This window comes from Vulpes vulpes, chromosome 8 (assembly GCF_048418805.1).
Source record: "Vulpes vulpes isolate BD-2025 chromosome 8, VulVul3, whole genome shotgun sequence".
In the NCBI taxonomy this organism is placed as follows: domain Eukaryota; kingdom Metazoa; phylum Chordata; class Mammalia; order Carnivora; family Canidae; genus Vulpes; species Vulpes vulpes.
This window is the reverse complement of record NC_132787.1, coordinates 5,448,859-5,467,893: the sequence shown is the minus strand read 5'-3', so window position 1 is coordinate 5,467,893 and position 19,035 is coordinate 5,448,859. Positions and strand designations below refer to the sequence as shown.

General features: G+C 37.4%; 1 pseudogene; it reads right to left on the bottom strand.

Moving 5' to 3' along the window:
• Positions 1 to 10,683: 10,683 nt before the first annotated feature.
• LOC112921107 (ATP synthase F(0) complex subunit C1, mitochondrial pseudogene) lies at positions 10,684 to 11,520 on the bottom strand (annotated as a pseudogene).
• Positions 11,521 to 19,035: the final 7,515 nt, after the last annotated feature.

Genomic DNA, 19,035 nt, shown 5'->3' with positions numbered 1-19,035 from the left:
CTGGCTCACCCTTACACTGAACGTTAAGCCCTTTGGAGTTCCAGCTTTTTGAGCAGGTACTTCACTTATTCTACTTCTCCTTTTGGGTGACCCTAGGCTTTATGTTCCATTCCAGCACTTAAAAGGCCTTAGAAAAAAATGGCACAAGTGTTCCATTTCCCTCTGGCTTAAAGATTTCTTACTATCATACCAGCTCTTTGAAACTATTAAGAAAATGGTTTTATCATTTTATCCAGAATTTTTAGTTTTTGTTGGGAGGCACATCAGAATATCTAGTCCACCATATTGCTGGAAACCCAGTTTTATCTTTTAAAAACAGATGATGGCAGGTATTAAATCACTGTGTTTTAGGGGTGCCTGTGTGGCTCAGTTGATTAAGCATCTGTCTTTGGCTCAGGTCATGATCTTGGGGTCCTGAGACTGAGCTCAGGGTCTGGGGATTAAACTCCATGTCAGGCTCCCTGCTCAGCGGGGAGACTGCTTGTTCCTCTCCCTCTGTCTCTCCCCCTGCTCATGCTCTCTCTCTCTCAAATAAATAAAATATTTTTAAAAATTACTATGTTTTTAGATTCCATAGATGTAACAGAATGATATATGTTTTACTTTAAAATGTCAAAGTTTGGGACTCTTGGGTGGCTCGGTGGTTGAGCATCTGCCTTTGGCTCAGAGTGTGATCCTGGGTCCAGGGTTTGAATCCTGCATCAGTCTCCCTGAGAGGAGCCTGCTTCTCCCTCTGTCTATGTCTCTGCCTCTCTCTCTCTGTGTCTCTCATGAATAAATTAAATAAAATATTAAAAAAAAAGAAAAAAAGATACTAAATGGATGAATGGATATAGTATCACTTGTATACTTTATCGTTACCTTTTGTATGGGAAGATTACATTTGGCATCATGTAAGGACTAATTCCTTTTCACTTTGTTGAATTTTGAAATAATAACCCAGGTTATCAATATTTTTCTTTTCTTTTCTTTTCTTTTCTTTTCTTTTCTTTCTTTCTTTCTTTCTTTCTTTCTTTCTTTCTTTCTTTCTTTCTTTATCTATTTATCTATCTATCTATCTATTTTTTTTTAGGACTCTGTGCATCCAATGTGAGGCTCAGACTTAAGACCTTGAGATGCAGAGTCACATGCTCTTCCAGCTGAGCCAGCCAAGTGCCCCCCAGGTGATCAGTCCTAATCTTGACACCTCAGATGACTCTCTAAGATCTCTATCCTCTAATTTCTTTTTTTTTTCCATCCTCTAATTTCTAACAATGAGAATAGCTCCAGAGAAAGCCTTCTCAGTGAAAAATTTAAAGGGCAGATAAATTACTTAGATTTTCAAAGTGTGGGATTTTGTTTTGCTTTGTTTTTGCCTTCCACATGAATTCAGATGCCCTTAGGCCACCTTTCTTGCCTCTACTACAAACATTTTGGTCCTACAGAAAATATAAGATGATTTCATCTTGTGAAAAATAATGACTTGCCATTTTAGCACAATCCAGGTTCAAGAATTCTTTTTTTTTTTTAAGGTTTTTTTATTTATTCATGAGAGACACAGAGATAGGCAGAAACATAGGCAGAGAGAGAAGGAGGCTCCATGCAGGGAGGAGCCCATGTGGGACTCCTTTTTTTTTTTTTTTTTTTAAGATTTTATTTATTCATGAGAGACAGAGAGAGAGAGAGAGAGAGAGACTGGCAGAGACACAGGCACAGAGAGAAGCAGGCTCCATGCAGGGAGCCCAACGTGGGACTGGATCCCCGGTCTCCAGGATCAGGCCCTTGGACTGAAGGTGGTGCTAAACCACTGAGCCACTCGGGCTGTCCCCAGTGTGGGACTCCTGGCATCCCAGGATCATGCCCTGGGTTGAGCAGGTGCTCAACTGCTGAGCCACCCAGGTGTCCCTCAAGAATTAATTCTTGTGTTTACTGTCAAACAACATATGATAGAAAAACATGATAGAAAAAAGGAATTAAAGATAAGAAACAACCAATAAATACCAATCACGTTATCTAACATCATTGTAATAGGTATTAAACTTGGTAACTCAGAATAGCAGTTATGTTGGGTCAATAGTAAAGAATGCTGATTTTTACCTCTGGTGTTTTGAAGGGAGGGCAAGCTATTAAAAATGGATGAGAGGCTGGTAATTTTGAAATATTCATTGAAGCTAAATTATCATTAATAAAAGTTTAAAACGATATGGTTTATATATGAAGGAAGAGAACCAATGTTTAGTTCTCTACAGGTTTTTTTTAAAGAATTTTATTTATTTTAGAGACAGAGAGCACATGTGTGTGCACGCAGGAGCATGAGAAAGGGCAGAGAGAGAGAGAATTCCAGGCCAACTCTGCACTGAGCATAGAGCCCCATGTGGGGCTCGATCCATAATCCATGAGATCATGACCTGATCCCACACCAAGAATCAGATGTTTAACCGCTGAGCCACCCAGGTGCCCCTAGTTCTGTATAGTTTTTTGGGAGAATTATCTAAGGTTTTTCTTTCCTTCTTTTTAATTAATTTTTTTTGTTTGTTTCTTTGTTTGTTTATGTGGGCTCTATGCCCAACTTGGAGCTTGAATTCACAACCCCAAGATTAAGAGCCTCATGTTCTACTGACTAGGCCAGTCAGGTGTCTCTGAGAAAATTTTTCTTTAAAACTAATGAAATTTGTAATTCCCTGACTATACTATCTCTAATACCCCTAAAAACATAAATTAGGAGTATTAAAATATGTACCACTGAAGCCATGTAAGTTATGAATAATGGTGGCATATATTCAACCAACCAACATATGATTCTGTAGGAGAAGCAGGCAGATATTCTGCTGCTCTCTGTCTCTCTCTATATATATGGAAGAAAATTATGTTGTGTTTAAATTTCCCATCTGGCAGAACTTAAGTTTCAGAATATTAAATAAGGATTCTTTAAGTTAACTCTCTTTCTTAAATTAGAAACATATCTTGCCCCACTTAATTCATTCTACAGAAGATGTCTTAATGTTCTTCTCCATTGCAGCTGCAAAATAAAATGTTCTACTTAATAATAAACCCAAGGGGAGAAAAGTCCTTGCATCCTATCACAGATGTAAAAAGCCATTCCAGTGGAACAAGCTCATTGGATCTCTAGTGAATATAGAGAATATATTGTATGCAGCATTCTCATGTTTCTTCAGGGAAGTTAAGACCAAACAAAAGTAAGAAACCTTGCCTACCAACATGGGATAGAAATTTAGTGGTCCTGGGATGCCTGGGTGGCTCAGTGGTTGAGCGTCTGCCTTAGCAGAGCTTGACCGCGGAGTCCCGGGATTGAGTCCCCCATCTGGCTCCCCACCCCAGCCTGCTTCTCCTTCTGCTGATTCCTCTGCCTCTCTGTGTGTGTCTCTCATGAATAAATAAATAAAATCTAAAAAAAAAAAGAAAAAGAAAAAGAAAAAGAAATTTAGTGGTCTTGAAATGAAAACATATGGGATGAGGCAGAAAATTTATTTGTTTATTTATTTATTTTTTTGAGGCAGAAAATTTAAACTGGAGATACACTGCGCAGCCCAGGTAGCTCAGCGGTTTAGCGCCGCCTTCAACCCAGGGCATGATCCTGGGGACCCTGAATCGAGTCCCACATCAGGCTCCCTGCATGGAGCCTGTTTTTCCCTCTGCCTCTCTGTGTCTCTCATGAATAAATAAATAAAATCTTTATAAATAAATAAATAAATAAATAAATAAATAAATAGGATATACACTAAGGATTTAAAAGCTTTTGTTTCTTTTTATTTTTTTGCAAGTTTTTGTTTCTATATGACAAATCTCTCTTCAAAATCTTGAAAAAGAACTGAGAGACTTGAATTATAATTACCCCTTTTTTCTAATAATAGATAATATTGCAGTTAAAATCATGGAATAACTACAAAACATTGTTGAAAGAAATTAAAGACAATGTAAATAAATAGGTATTTCATGTTTAAGGATTGGAAGACTAAATATTATTAAGATGGCAGTATTCCCCAAGTTCATAAATAGATGCATTGTAATCCCTATCATAATCCTCAGCTGACTTCTTTACAGAAATTAACAAACTGTGGGTGCTTGGGTGGCTCAGTTGGTTAAGCATCTGCCTTTAGCTCAAGTCATGATCCCAGGGTCCTGGGATGGAGCCCTGAGTCAGGCTCCCCACTTGTTTGCCAGAGAACCTGCTTCTTTCTCTCTCTCTCTCTCAGTTGCTCCCCCTGCTTGTATTCTCTCTATGTCAGATAAATAAAATCTTAAAAAAAAAAAAAGAAAGAAATTAACAAACTGATCCTAAAATTCATTTGAAAATTCAAGAAAGCTAGAGTAGCCAAAACACTCTTGAAAAAGAAAACATAGAGGACTCACACTTCCTGATTTCAAAACGTTCTGAAAAGTTACAGTAATCATGACTGTGCAGTGCTGATGTGACAATAGATATAATATATTAATGGAATGGAATTGAGAGTCTGGAAATAAACTTTAACATTTACAGTCAATTAACTTTTTGACAAGGGTGCCAAGACAAATCAATTAGGAAAGAAGAGTCTTTTCAACAGAGTGTGGGAACAACTGAATATTCATATGCAAAAAAATAAAGTTGGATCCTTTCCTCACATGTACACAAAAACTAGCTCAAAATGGATTATAGACCTAATGAAGTGAATAAACGTCAAAACTCTTAAAAGAAAAATGGAGAAGTAAATCTTAATGACCTTCGGTTAGGCAGAGCCTTCTTAAGAGAGGTATGACACCCAAGGTATAAACAACAAAAGAAAAAAAAGTAGATAGACTTCATCGAAATTAAAAACATCTGTGCTAGGGGGATCCTTGGGTGGCTCAGTGGTTTAGCGCCTGCCTTCGGCCCAGGTTGTGATCCTGGAGTCCCAGGATAGAGTCCCACGTCTGGCTTCTTGCATGGAGCCTGCTTCTCCCTCTGCCTGTGTCTCTGCCTCTCTCTGTCTCTTGTGAATAAATAAATAAAATCTTAAAAAAAAATAAATAAAAGGCAATCTAGTTTAAAAATGGGCAAAAAAATGAGCAAAGAATCTGAACATACAGTTTTCCAAAGAAGATATACAGATGACCAGTAAGCACATGAAAAGGTGTTCAACATCATTAGCAATCAGGAAAATGCAAATCAAAACCCCAATGAGATACCACATCACATCCATTAGGATGACTACAATAAAAAAGACAGGTAATCAAGTTTTGGGGAGGATTTAGAAAACTTGGAAATTCATACACTACTGATAGGAATGTAAATGGTGTGACCACTTTGGAAAACAGTTTGTCAGTTCCACAAAATACTAAGCACAGAGCTATCCTATGACCCAAAAATTTCACTTCAAGTTATATACCCAAGAGAAATGAAAACACATAGCCACATGAAAACTTATACACAAATGTTCATAGAAGCTGTATGGGGGAAAATATTTTTCTTCTACCCTTCTAGGTTCTTGGCTGGGACTCTGTAACAAAATACAGATTAACAAGAGAAAAAAATAGAAGTTTATTAACATGTATATCTCATATATACATGGGAGAAACTCAGGGATGGTAACTCAAAGGTTTGGCTAAAACTTGGGCTCATATAGCATCACAGCAAGGAAACAATAAATCTTTTTTTTTTTTTAAGATTTTATTTATTTATTCATGAGAGACACAGAGAGAGCGAGGCAGAGACACAGGCAGAGGGAGAAGCAGGCTCCATGCAGGGAGCCCGACGTGGGACTCGATCCTGGGACTCCAGGATTACGCCCCAGGCCACTGAGCCACCCAGGGATCCCCGGAAACAATAAATCTTTAGAGAAGTGACCAGACAAAGGCAAATAGGGGAGGATAAACTTTTTTGGGGGGGTAACAAATTCTGCTATCCTTTACAGCATTATTCATAGCAGCCAAAAAGTGGAAACAACCCAAATGTCCATCAGCTGATGAATGGATAGAGAATGTTGTATATCTATACAATGGAATATTATTTGGCAATAAAAAGAAATGAAGTACTGATACATTTTATGATATAAATGAACCTTGAAAACAAGCTAAGTGAAAGCTGCACATTGTATGATTCCATTTACATGAAATTTCCAGAATAAGCAAATCTGTAGAAACAGAAAAACACAGATTAGTATTTGCCATTGGCTGGAGGTAGGGGGTATTTGAATGAGGAATGACTGCTAATGGGTACAGAGGTTTTGTTTTGTTTTGTTTTGTTTTGTTTTGTTTTTAGAATGATGAATGATGGACATGTTTGGAATTAGTGGTAATCGTTGCACAACCTGGTAACTATACTAAAAACTTAAATTGTACACTAAAGGATGAATTTTATGGTTTATGAATGAACAATACAAGGAAGTTGCTATATTCTAAAATTTCATGCCTTACTGGTATTTCCAAAGACAATTTGGATCAGTGAAATGGAAATACTGCCAAAATATATCTGCATAAGTTGATTTTTTAAAAATTAAAGAAGCCAGTTACAAATGCCTACATGCTGTATGATGCCATTTATATAAAGTGTCTAGAATAGGGAAATATAGAGAGACAGAAAGTAGATTAGTGGTTGCCTAGGTTACAGAGTTCCTTTTGGGGAAAGGGTGATGAAAATCTTCTAAAATTGATTGTTTTATTGGTCACACAGCTCTGAATATACTAAATACCATTGATTTGTACACTTTATTTTTTTTATTTTTAAGATTTTATTTTTAGGGCCACTTGGGTGGCTCTTCTGTTGTGTGTCTGCCTTCGGCTCAGGACATTATCCCAGGGTCCTTGGATGGAGTCCCAAATCATGTTCCCTGTTTGATGGGAAGTCTGCTTCTCCTTCTCCCTGTGCTTGCTGCTCTCCCTGCTTGTGCTCTTTATCTCAAATAAATTAAATAAGTAAATCTTTAAAAAATATATTTTTTATTTTTAAGTAATCTCTGTACCCAACATGGGACTCGAACTTAACATCTCTGAGATCAAGAATCACATTCTCTACTGACTGAGCCAGCCAGGTGCCCCTGATCTGTACACTTTAAATAGGGGAATTGTATAATATGTGAATTACATTTCAATAAAAATACTATATTAGGGGAAAAAAACCCAAAGGATAAAGTATAAGAGGCAGAGTTTGCCTTGGAGAAGGAAGAGTGGCCATTAGTCTATCACTGAGTACTCTGATTTTAACAGTACAGGATACTTAAAATAGCTACCCAAAATGTCAGCATACTCTACTGGTGCAGAGTCAATCTTGGGGCTTGATCCCATGATCTTGAGATCATGACCCCAGCCAAAATCAAGAGTGTGAAGCTTAACTGACTGAACAATCCAGGCTCCCCAAGACATCTCTCTATTTAGTATAAATATATTCTAAATAGTAAATACTAGGGATGTCTGGGTGCCACAGTGGTTGAGCATCTGCCTTTTTTTTTTTTTAAAGATTTTATTTATTTATTCATGAGAGACACACAGAGAGAGGCAGAGACACAGGCAGAGGGAGAAACAGGTTCCATGTAAGGAGCCTGATGTGGGACTTGATCCCTGGACTCCGGGACCACGCCCTGCGCCAAAGGCAGACGCTCAACCGCTGAGCCTCCCAGGCTGCCTTGAGCATCTGTCTTTAGCTCAAGTCATGATCCTGGAGTCTGGGATTGAGTCCCCCATCAGGATCTCTGCAGGGAGCCTACTTCTCCTTCTGCTTCTGTCTCTGCCTCTTTCTCTCTGTGTCTCTTATGAATAAAAAAATAAAATGTTTTTCAAAAATAAATACTAAATATTTATTATTTTATGAAATAGACTTGTACTATATATTGTGTAAAAACAAGATTTGGCAGTATATTTGGTTATGAATCTGTTAGAGGCATTTCTTTTATTTATAATTTGCAAACCTGCCAAGATAAAACTAGATCCAAGATCTATGATTTTTCCAACCAACTATAGAATTTCTACAGTATATATAGTTATTGGTAAAATTAATATAAGGCTAGTAAGATTATCTTTAAAAAAAAAGATTTTATTTATTCATTCATGAGAGACACAGAGAGAAAGGCAGAGACACAGGCAGAGGAAGAAGCAGACTCCCTGCAGGGAGCCTGATATGGGACTTGATTCCAGGACCTCGGGATCACCACCTGAGCCAAAGGTAGACATTCAACTACTGAGCTGCCTGGGTGCCCCTAGTAAGATTATCTTAATTGCTTATTTGATTAATGCAGGCCCAATTTATGAATAAAATGCATTAATAGACATGTTTATGACTCTGTTTAATTCTCTAAATCATATTATATACAGATTTTGTAGTTAGCCTAAGCCTTGGAGTTAAGGGGTCATATTCCAGAATGGTAAAGACAGACTCTATAGCATAACAGTTTGACCAAAAAAAAAAAAAAAAATCCTTATTTCTTTACATGATCTGTCAAGAAAACAGGGAAAATATGAAACTTACCATGAAGAACAGAATATAACCAATTTTTTAAAAGATTTTATTTATTTATTCATGAGAGACAGAGAGAGAGAGGGAGGCAGAGACAGAGGGAGAAACAGGCTCCATGCAGGGAGCCCGAATGTGGACTCCATACCAGGACCATGGGATCATGCCCTGAGCCAAAGGCTGATGTTCAACTGCTGAGCCACCCAGGCATCCCTAATCAAATTTAATCTTACTTAAGTCCTTCGCCTTAGCCTGAGTAGCCAGATAAAAAATGATCTGTATCTAGCTTCCTGAGTAATAAATATTCTCATCCTTCAGGTTTCTTATAAGTACAGAGAAAGGCAGTTTATAGCATAATATCTAGGTAAACAAAGTGTGTATGTTAGCAATACCTACCCAAGCCTTAGAAGGATGAAGAAGCCTGCTCTCTAGAAGCAGACTCCTCGAGCGATTTTTTTGTTCCCTGCTGCCACTATTCCCTGTGTTGCATAAAGTGGTCATCAGGAACTTTTGTTCATTCTGTATTTAAAAAATTCTCTAGTATGGTACCGTATATATATGTTCTTTGTCAAGTGCATATTCAGATAACGTGTGCACATGCATGCACATAGTCTTTTGTGATTTTGATTGAAATTGCATTGAATCTATAGGTCAGTTTGAGAAGAGCTGACATTTTTATGAGATGGCTCTTCCAATCCACAGACTAAGTATATGATTCCATTTATTTAGGTATTCTGTAGTGTTTTTCAATAAAGTTTAATTAAAATATGTCTTGAATTATTTGGGTAATTTTATTCATATGCATTTAAAAAAAAATAGGCTCCACACCCAGTGCAGAGCCCAACATGGGGCTTGAACTTACAACTGTGAGATCAACACCTGAGCTGAGATTTAGTTGGACCTCAACCAACTGAGCTACCCATGCGCCCTTATATGTTTTTAATACTATTATGAATGGTATCTTATTTATTTATTTATTTATTTATTTATCCTCTTTAAATTAAAATTTCCAGTTGTTTTTGTATATAAAATGCAGCTGATTTTTTATATTTTTATATCCAGCAATCTATATTATTTTATAAAATATTGCCTTTCTCCATCTGTCCTCTTGTCCTCTGGAACTGCTGTTACTTGCATACTAGGTCTCCTGGATCTTCTCTCTGAGTCTTCTATTTACAATCATGATTTCTGTTTTTATTTCAGCTCTTTACTTTGAAATAGTTCTCCTCAACTTTTCAGTCACTAATTCATATATTGATAGTAAATATTCACTCCTTCAATTCATCTGCAGCTTTTTTCCCTGAGACATCATGGTTTTCATTCCAGATATTCTGTTTTTAGCTGCTCTTATATATCCTTGAATGTAAGCTCTTATTATTCATCAGGATTTACCTTCATATTTACCTTATTATTGCTCTCAATTTCTTTCTGCACACTTGTACCTACATTTGGAATCTTTTTCCCTTTAGTAGAACTCCCTTTCGTGTTTCTTGCTGGTGGCAAGCTTTCTGTTTTTATTTGTCTGAAAATGTATGAATTGTCTTCATTTCTGAAGAACATTTTTTACTGAGTATAGAATTCTAGTTTGGCAGTTATTATCTTACAATGCATTGAACATGTCATTCAATTTTTTGGCTTCCATCAATTTGTTGAGAAGCTACCTATTATTAATAATAATAATAGCCTTATGTTTCTCTATCTTTTTTAAAGATTTTATTTATTTATTTATTCATGAAAGACACAGCAAGAGAGAGAGGCAGAGACACAAGCAGAGGGAGAAGCAGGCTCCATGCAGGGAGCCCGATGCGGGACTCGATCCTGGGACTCCAGGATCACACCCCGGGCCGAAGGCAGGCACCAAACTGCTGAGCCACCCAGGGATCCCCGCCTTATGTTTCTTTGAAGATATGTCCCTCTACCAACACCCTCTCCCACGTCTTCTTTTAAGATTTTATCTTTATGGGTGGCTCAGTTGATTAGTGGTTAAGCATCTGACTCTTGATCTCCGCTCAGGTTTTGATCTCAGGGGGTAGTGAGTTCAAGCCCTGTGTTGGGCTCCATGCTCATTGCGGAGCCTATTGAAAAGAAAAAGAATATGAGTTTAAGATTTTGTCTTTAACTTTGGTTTTTAGCAACTTCACTATGACATGCCTAAAGTATGCTTTTCTTTGCATCTGTTCTGCTTGATTTCATAGAATCTCTTGTATTTGTGACTCTGGTTATTTCACTACTTTTGGAAAAATTTTGGCTATTTTTTCTTCAGGTATTATTTATATCCCATTGGCTTTTTTTTCTTCATTTTTTTTTTTTTTTTTTTTTTTTTTTTAGAGAAACGTTGTGTTTAATGGTAAAGCTTAACACACTCCAGCACCAGGCATGGCCTGAAGTCGAAGCAGCAGGGACGGGTAGGTGACCCTCACGGAGCCTCACATGGCGAAGAGGATGAGGAAGGCAACCATCAAACAGAAGAGCCCCATGGCCTCAGACAGGGCAAAGCCCAGAATGGCATAGGAGAAGAGCTGCTGCTTGAGAGATGGGTTCCTGGCATAACCAATGATCAAGCTGCCAAACACTGTCCCAATACCAGCCCCTGAACCAGCCACACCAACTGTGGCAGCCCCAGCGCCAATAAGCTTGGCTGCTGTGTCAATGTCCCGGGAGACAACACTGGTCTGGAACTCCCGTCGGGCCACCTGGAGTGGGGAGCTGCTGTAAGATGGCTGTTTAGATGGGATCTCTGGCCTACTCAAGAAGGAGGCAGACAAAGGCCTGATAAGATCCCTGGTACAGCAGCGGATCAGAGCCGGAGGAATGAGTAATGCCCCGGTGGTCTGCATTTTCTCAGTCTGCACTCCCACAGCCCCGCGGCCCCTAATCCGACCACGGCGCTTGCCCGGCTCAAGGTGCTTTTTTTTCTTCAGATATTATTTATATCCCATTATTTGTCTCTTGTCTTCTGGATCTCTAACTAGGTATGTATTAAAGTTTTTTTTTTTTTTTTTACAGTGTCTCCTATATTATATTCTTTTCTGTATTTTTTCTATTTATTTTTCTCTTTGAGCTTCAGTCTGGATAATTTCTTCTGATCTCACTAGTTACCTCTTATATGTGTCTAATGTGCTGTTAACCCTATTGAATTTTTAAATGTGATTGTTTTTTCAGTTCTAGAGTTTTAATTTTATATGTCATACAATTTCCTCTGCTAAATTTCTTTGTCACTTAGCTTCCTAAGCTTATTCATTATGGTTATTTTATTTTTTATTTTTTAAGTAATCCTTTACAGTCAATGTGGGACTTGAACTCCTGACCCAGAGATCAAGAGTCACATGTTCTATTGACTGAGCCAGCCAGGCACCCCTCATTATGGTTATTTTAATGTCTATGTCTGGTAATTCCAATACCTGACTCTTCTATGGATCTGTTTCTATTCTTTGATATTGTTTCAGTTTTTGTCTTTCTTTTTCTTTCTTTCTTTCTTTCTTTCTTTCTTTCTTTCTTTCTTTCTTTCTTTCTTTCTTTCTTTCTTTCTTTTTTCATGAGAGACATCGAGAAAGAGAGGCAGAGACATAGAGAGAGAAGCAAGCTTCACACAGGGAGCCCAATGTGGGACTTGATTCCAGGACTCCAGGATCACACCCTGGGCTGAAGGCAGATGCTTAACCACTGAGCCACCCAGGCATCCCAGTTTTTGTCATTTTATCTTATCTATGGAAAACTGGTAATTTTTTGTTTAATACTGAAAGTGGTTTATGAAAAACTAAAGAGATAATTTTAGGCCCTGGGTGATGTTATCCTAGCAGGAGTTTACTTTTACTTCTGGCAGTCAGGGTAAGATTAGATCATTTTAATCAAACCAGGGATTGAGTTGATAAGAAGCTGAACTTTAGTATTTACAAGGGCTGGTCTCTTCTAAGGTATAGGCCTTTGGGGGTCCAAACTAAAAGTAAAGGGGGTTACCAGAATTCCTTTATCTTGGTGGGTCCTGAGCCTCCAATTTTCCCCCCAGTTTCTGTAAGACTATAGGCAGACCAGATCTCAACCTTTAGCTACTGCTTTCTGCTCAGCTTCTCAACCTATTATTAGTACTTTTGATGCAGTAATACCTCAAAGGGACAAGAGGCATCAAATGTAGGTTTACCTTTTTGTACTTCTTTTCTGTCTGAGATTTTAGCTTCCCAGCTGCTTTGGTAGCTCTCTGATTCCTATAAATAGAGTTTTAAGTTTTATTTATTTATTTATTTTTTTAGTTTTTAAATTTATTTCAGTAATTTCTGCACCCCCATGTGGGGCTTGAACTCATGAACCTGAGATCAAGAGTCACATGCCCTTCTGATGGAGCCAGCCAGACATTCCTGGATTTCTAAATTTTTAATTTTGTCCATATTTTCCAGCTGTTTTTTTTACTGCATATTTGGCCTACAACAAAATACTCTGCCATTATTGAGAGCAGAATGTCCTGCAGAATAAAAATAAAACAATAATTGAAGAAAATCCATGATATTCAGAGTCTACCTTATTTGCCTTTGTGTAAATATTGTGTCTATGTCAGCAGATGATTTTCTTTTTTTTTAAGGTTATTTGTTTAAGTAATCTCTACCTTCAATGTGTGGCTTGAACTCACAACCCCAAGATCAAGAGTCACGTGCTCTATTGACTGAGTCAGCCAGGTGCCCCAAAGATGACTTTCTTTTTTTTCTTTTTTTTTTCAAAGATGACTTTCTATTTACCTTTGAGATGCCTTGAGTTTCAAGGGCATCAAGTGAATTTTTCATGTAAACTTTCTCTTTTTATGATCTTATTTTTACTATATCCATTATTTTCTTTATCCTTTCCCCCACCATCTCCTTTATAATTCTGAGTCTTCTAATTTTGCTTAGACAAGACATATTTAAAATCATCCTGTTAAATTGTACCTGCAGGCGATAAAATGATGCTTCCTCCCTCCCTTTAGCTCTAGAGAATAAGGCAATCATCAATGAAACTGACTGAAAACATGCCATAGTTTTATTTCCCAATACTCAATCTCAAGTTAATCTTTATAGTTTTTACACAGTTCTAATAATATCTTGATAGTATATCTTTGTAACAGGTTTTCATGTGGCTAGCAAGCTTACAACAATTTCTTATTCCCTAGAAATGACCTATATTACGTTATCCTGCTCCGTCTAGTCAAGGCTGATCAACCCACAGGAGAAACAACCCAGACTGGGCCAGTGAGATCATTACTTCCAGGAATCTGACATTTGCAACAATTAAGTACAGAGATAGAAGTTTTAGAGCTGAGTAATTATGATACACAGCCTCTAAGATGGCCCCCCATTGTTCCCCATCTCCTAGCATTCATGTCCTTATAATAATGCTTTCTCCTTAAGTGTAAGCTGTATCTGGTGATTTTTTCTAATAGACTATAGCAAAAATAATAAGATGTTACTTCTGAGGTTAGGTTATAAGAAAAAAAACTGTTTTGGGGGGCTCTCTCTTGCTTTCTTTCTCTCTTGCTCTAAGGGAATCTAGTTGCCAGGTTGTGTACAGCCCTTTGAAGAGGCCCATGTGTTAAGGAACTACAGGACTCCAGCCAGGCAGCAAAGAAATGAGGCCTTCAGTTGAACAGCAAGAAACCGAGGCTCTCAAAATAGATACTGAATTCTACCAACAACCACAGGAGTGCACTGGGAAGTGAATCCTCCGTCAGTTGTGCCTTCAGATTAACTGTAGCCATTAGTATGACTAAAATCTTTATGAGTGATCTTAAGCCAGAGGGACCCAGGTTACCGGCACCCATATTTCTGACCCTCACTTCCTCTCTCCAAAGGCTTGTTGCTCTAGTCTTTCCAGTGTAGCATTCCAACTGAGCAGCTTTCTTAGTTCTCAGCTCACCTTAGTTCCTCACCTCATGGTTTCCATATGAGTTCTGGCATTTAACTTATTTGGTCTGCTTTCCTGGAAACTGTCACTGGGCTGGGCCTTTCTGTGATATGTTGTAGCATGGATTCCTATGAATGCCACCCAGAATCCTTGGTTTTGCCTCCTTCTCCAGGTCAGACTTTTGTGTATCTTGACCTTCAATATTTTGGACACTTGAAGAGGTGTTGCTTTCCTAAATATGGGAACATGGAAGTCAGACAATCTGCCTAGTGGGCGTCTGCCTAGGTACCTGATACATTCTCTTTGAACTATTTCTGAGTACCTGGCCTGATCTCTTAAAGCTCTTTTTTCCGGGGCTAACTTCTCTTTGCCACATTATCTTGTATCCTTCTGATCCATTTTATCTTTTACTAGATTAGAATTAATGGTCTATAGTATTGTCATTTTCCTTCAGACCCCTGCCTTACCCTACCCTATTCACCAGATGGAAGCAATGCTCTATGTCTCAGTTATTTTTTATCCAGACTCTATGGGGATAGGCTCTAACTCAGTTTCATATCACACTTGCTTACCATGATAGCTGTGCTAGTTGTGATAGTAGTTGAATACATCCAGCTGGTTCATGTATGCAACTACATTTTTACCATATTTTATGGTATAGAATTTTGGGTCTACTTTTGTTCATTCCTCTTTGTAGAATTTTTAGTTGTATATTTTCACATGTTCATATGTGTATTTTTTTGTGAAGAGTTTTGGTCTAGCCCTAAAATACTACCTAAACTTACTTCAGAGTGGAGGTGGGAGGGTCCAGTAAGTTCTCATTTTTCACCTTAGTTTGTCAGTCCCTTTAGATTGCTAAGACTTTTCATTTATTTTATTTTATTTTTTTTTAAGATTTTATTTATTCATGAGAGACACACAGAGAGAGGCAGAGACACAGGCAGAGGGAACTCGACATGGGACTCGATCCTGGGTCTCCAGGATCAGGCCCTGGACTGAAGGCTGCGCTAAACTGCTGAGCCACTGGGCTGCCCAAGACTTTCCATTTAATTGCCAAATTTCAGTACCTTTACTTTTGCAGGTCAAAAGATTATTATCTTGAGCACACTGCTGTTAATATCAAAAACACTGAAAAAAGGAATATTTATGAGGTATTTCCTAGGTAATCTTCAAAGCTTAGTGGTTTTAATCATTTTAAAGAATCTGATGAAAACTGTGTATTTTTTCTCCAGATGTGTTATAAGCCTTGTTTCAGTTATCTGTTGCTGTGTATCATGTCACTCCAAAACTTAGTGACTTAAAACAACAACTATTTATTTTTTCTCACGATTCCTCTGTTTCATGTTGTGTCATCTGGTTCATTCATGTAGTTTCATTCAGCTAGAATCTTAGCTGGGGCTAGAATGTCTAGGATAGTCACATTCACATGTCTGGGGTCTTTGTGGTGGCTCTTGGGTAGAGTGTCCTAGTTGTTTTCCACATGACCTCTCTGAGTGAAAACAAGCTACCAGGCTTCTTAAGAGATTGACCTGGATCTGGCACAGCTTTCTTCTGTCACATTCTGTTAATCAAAGCAATCATAAGGCCAATGAAGATTTAAGGAGAGAGGAGTAGACTTTATTTCTTGATAGGAGAAATACCATGTACCTGAAGGAATGAGAGAAATGGTTAGAAATTTGAAAATGCTCATGGTAGATCTGTCTTTGGTTTCATATTCAAAAGGCAATGAATCTAATTCACCATATTAGAATTTTAAAAAACCCACATGATTATCTCAATAGATGCATGCGGAAAAAGAATTTGGCAAAATCCAACATCCATTTATTAAAAACAAACAAACAAACAAACAAACAAACAAACAAACAAACAAACATTCAGCAACTTGGGATAGAAGGAAACTTCCTCAATCCAGTAGAGAACATCAATGAAAAACTTACAGCCAGCATCATACTCAATGGTAAAATAGTAAACACTCCCGAAGATTGGAAACAAGACAAAAGTATCTGCTCTTATTACCTCTAGTCATCAAGAATGAACTCCTGCTTTTGATACTCTAAATTCTGTCTCTGAATTAAGCTAGATCATCAAAGGTCTACTTGCCTGGACTGTGCCATATAACTTCTGGTGGAATCTCTCTCTCTCTCTCTTCTTTTTTTTTTTTTTTTTTGGCTGGTATGTACTCTGATGTGATGCCAAAGTCTATATTAAAAAATAATATAAGACCCAGCAGTATTGCTAACATACACTGCCGGTGGGACTGAAAATTTGCATTATCAAATAGAGTCTGGCAGCATATTAGAATATTCAGCATAACTAAATTTTTTGTACTGGAAATACAATGATGATCAACATTAGGAAAGCTTTTTAAAAAATTTTAAAAATAATTCATCATAGGAGCACCTTAGTGGCTCAGTTGGCTAAATATCCGACTCTTGATTTTGGCTCATCTCATGATCTCAGGGTTGTGCGATTGAGCCCCCTTAAGGTTCCATGCCCAGCATGGAGCCTGCTGAAGATTCTCTCTCTCTCTCTCTCCCACTGCCCCCCCCCCCACTCTCTTAAAAAATAATAAATAATTCATCATATGTTGAAGAAGAAAAATCATGTCAACCTCCAAATATTACTGAATACATTTTAATAAAATTCAGCATCCTTTCAGGGCACCTGGATGGCTTGGTCAGTTAAGTGACCAAACTCTTGATTTTAGCTCGAGTCATGGTTCTCATCCTTCATATATAAACCATATCATTTTAAACTTTTATTTATTTATTTATTTATTTATTTATTTATTTATTTATCTATCTATTTTAAAGATTTATTTATTTATTCAGAAAGAGAGAGAGAGAGAGGCAGAGGGAGAAGCAGGCTCCATGCAGGGAGCCCGACGTGGGACTCGATCCCAGGCCTCCAGGATCACACCCCGGGCTGCAGGCATCGCTAAACCGCTGCGCCACCGGGGCTGCCCCTTAAACTTTTATTAATGATAATTTAACTTCAATGACTATTTCAAAATTACCAGCCTCTCATCCATTTTTAATAGCTTGCCCTCCCTTCAAAACACCAGAGGTAAAAATCAGCATTCTTTACTATTGACCCAACATAATTGCTATTTCTGAGTTACCAAGTTTAATAACTATGTACAACGATGTTAGATAATGTGATTGGTATTTACTGGCTGTTTCTTTTCTTTAATTCCTTGTTTTTTCTATCATGTTTTTCTATCATATGTTGTTTGACAGTAAACACAAGAATTGATTCTTGAGGGACGCCTGGGTGGCTCAACGGTTGAGCACCTGCCTAGCCACCATTGTTATATTTTATTTTTTAACATGAAGGAATTAATACACAGGAGAGAATTATGAAATTTATAGGATGGTCAAGAAAATATTTATTTAAAAAAAAGAATATTTATTTTGTTGTCAATTTTTAATTTTTTACATTTTAGCTATCTCAAGATTCTTTTTTTTTTTTTTTCTATCTCAAGATTCTTAAAACCTCATAGATTAAATAGCAAGATAAAAATGTTTTAATATTAACAAACCAGTTAAAATTAAAAAGTGAGCAAATCTTAGGCATAGATAACAGATTAGTGGTTTCCAGAGGTGGGGAGATGGGTCATAGGTGGTTAAAATGAGTGAAGGTGGCCAAAAGGTACAAATTTTCAGCTCTAGTATAAATAACCCATGGGGATATAATATGTAGCATGGTGACTATAGTTAATGATACTATATTACATATTTGAAATTGCTGGGAGAGTGGTCTCAAAAGTCCTCATGACAAGAAAAAATGTTTAAATATGTATGGTAATGGAATTTAACTAGACTTATTGTGGTGATCTCTCTGTAATATATGCAAATATCAAATCATTATGTTGTACACCCAAAACTAATATTATATGTTAATTATAGGTCAATAAAAAATTACTATACTAAAAAAGTAAACAAAGGACTTGAATAGACATTTCTCCAAGGAAGATATCCAAATGACCAATTAGCACATTAAAAGATACTGAACATGAGGTGCCTGGATGGCTCAGTTGGTTGAGTCTCTGACTCTTGATTTGGGCTTGGGTCATGATCTTGGGGTTGGGGGATCAAGCCACCCGTTGGGCTCTGTGCTTAGTGTGGAGCCTGCTTGTTCTTCTCCCTCCCCCCACTCATGCTCTATCTTTCTCTCAAATAAATAAAAATAAATAAATACAAAGTAAAATATACTGAACATCAATTAGAGAAATGCAAATCAAAACCACAATAAGATACTACCTCATACTGATTGAAATGACTATCATTAAAAGACAAAATAACATGGGAATCCCTGGGTGGCTCAGCGGTTTGGCACCTGCCTTTGGCCCAGGGCATGATCCTGGGGTCCCAGGATCAAGTCCCACATCGGGCTCCTTGCATGGAGCCTGCTTCTCTCTCTGTGTCTCTCATGAATAAAAGACAAAATAACAGAAATTTAACAAGTATTGGCAAAGATATGAAGAAACTGGAATCCTGTACACTGTTGGAATTTAACATGGTATAGACTCTATAGAAAAGAGTATGGGAGTTCCTCAAAAATTTGAACATAGAATTACCATATTATCCAGCAATAGCACTTCTGCATATATAAACAAATGAATTAAGAGCAGGGTCTGGAAGAGATGTTCATAAAGCATTATTCACAATAGTCAGAAGGTAGAAGTAACCCTAATGTCCACAGATGGATGAATGGATTAACAAAATGTGGTATATACATAGAATGGAATATTATTCAGACTTAAAAAGAAA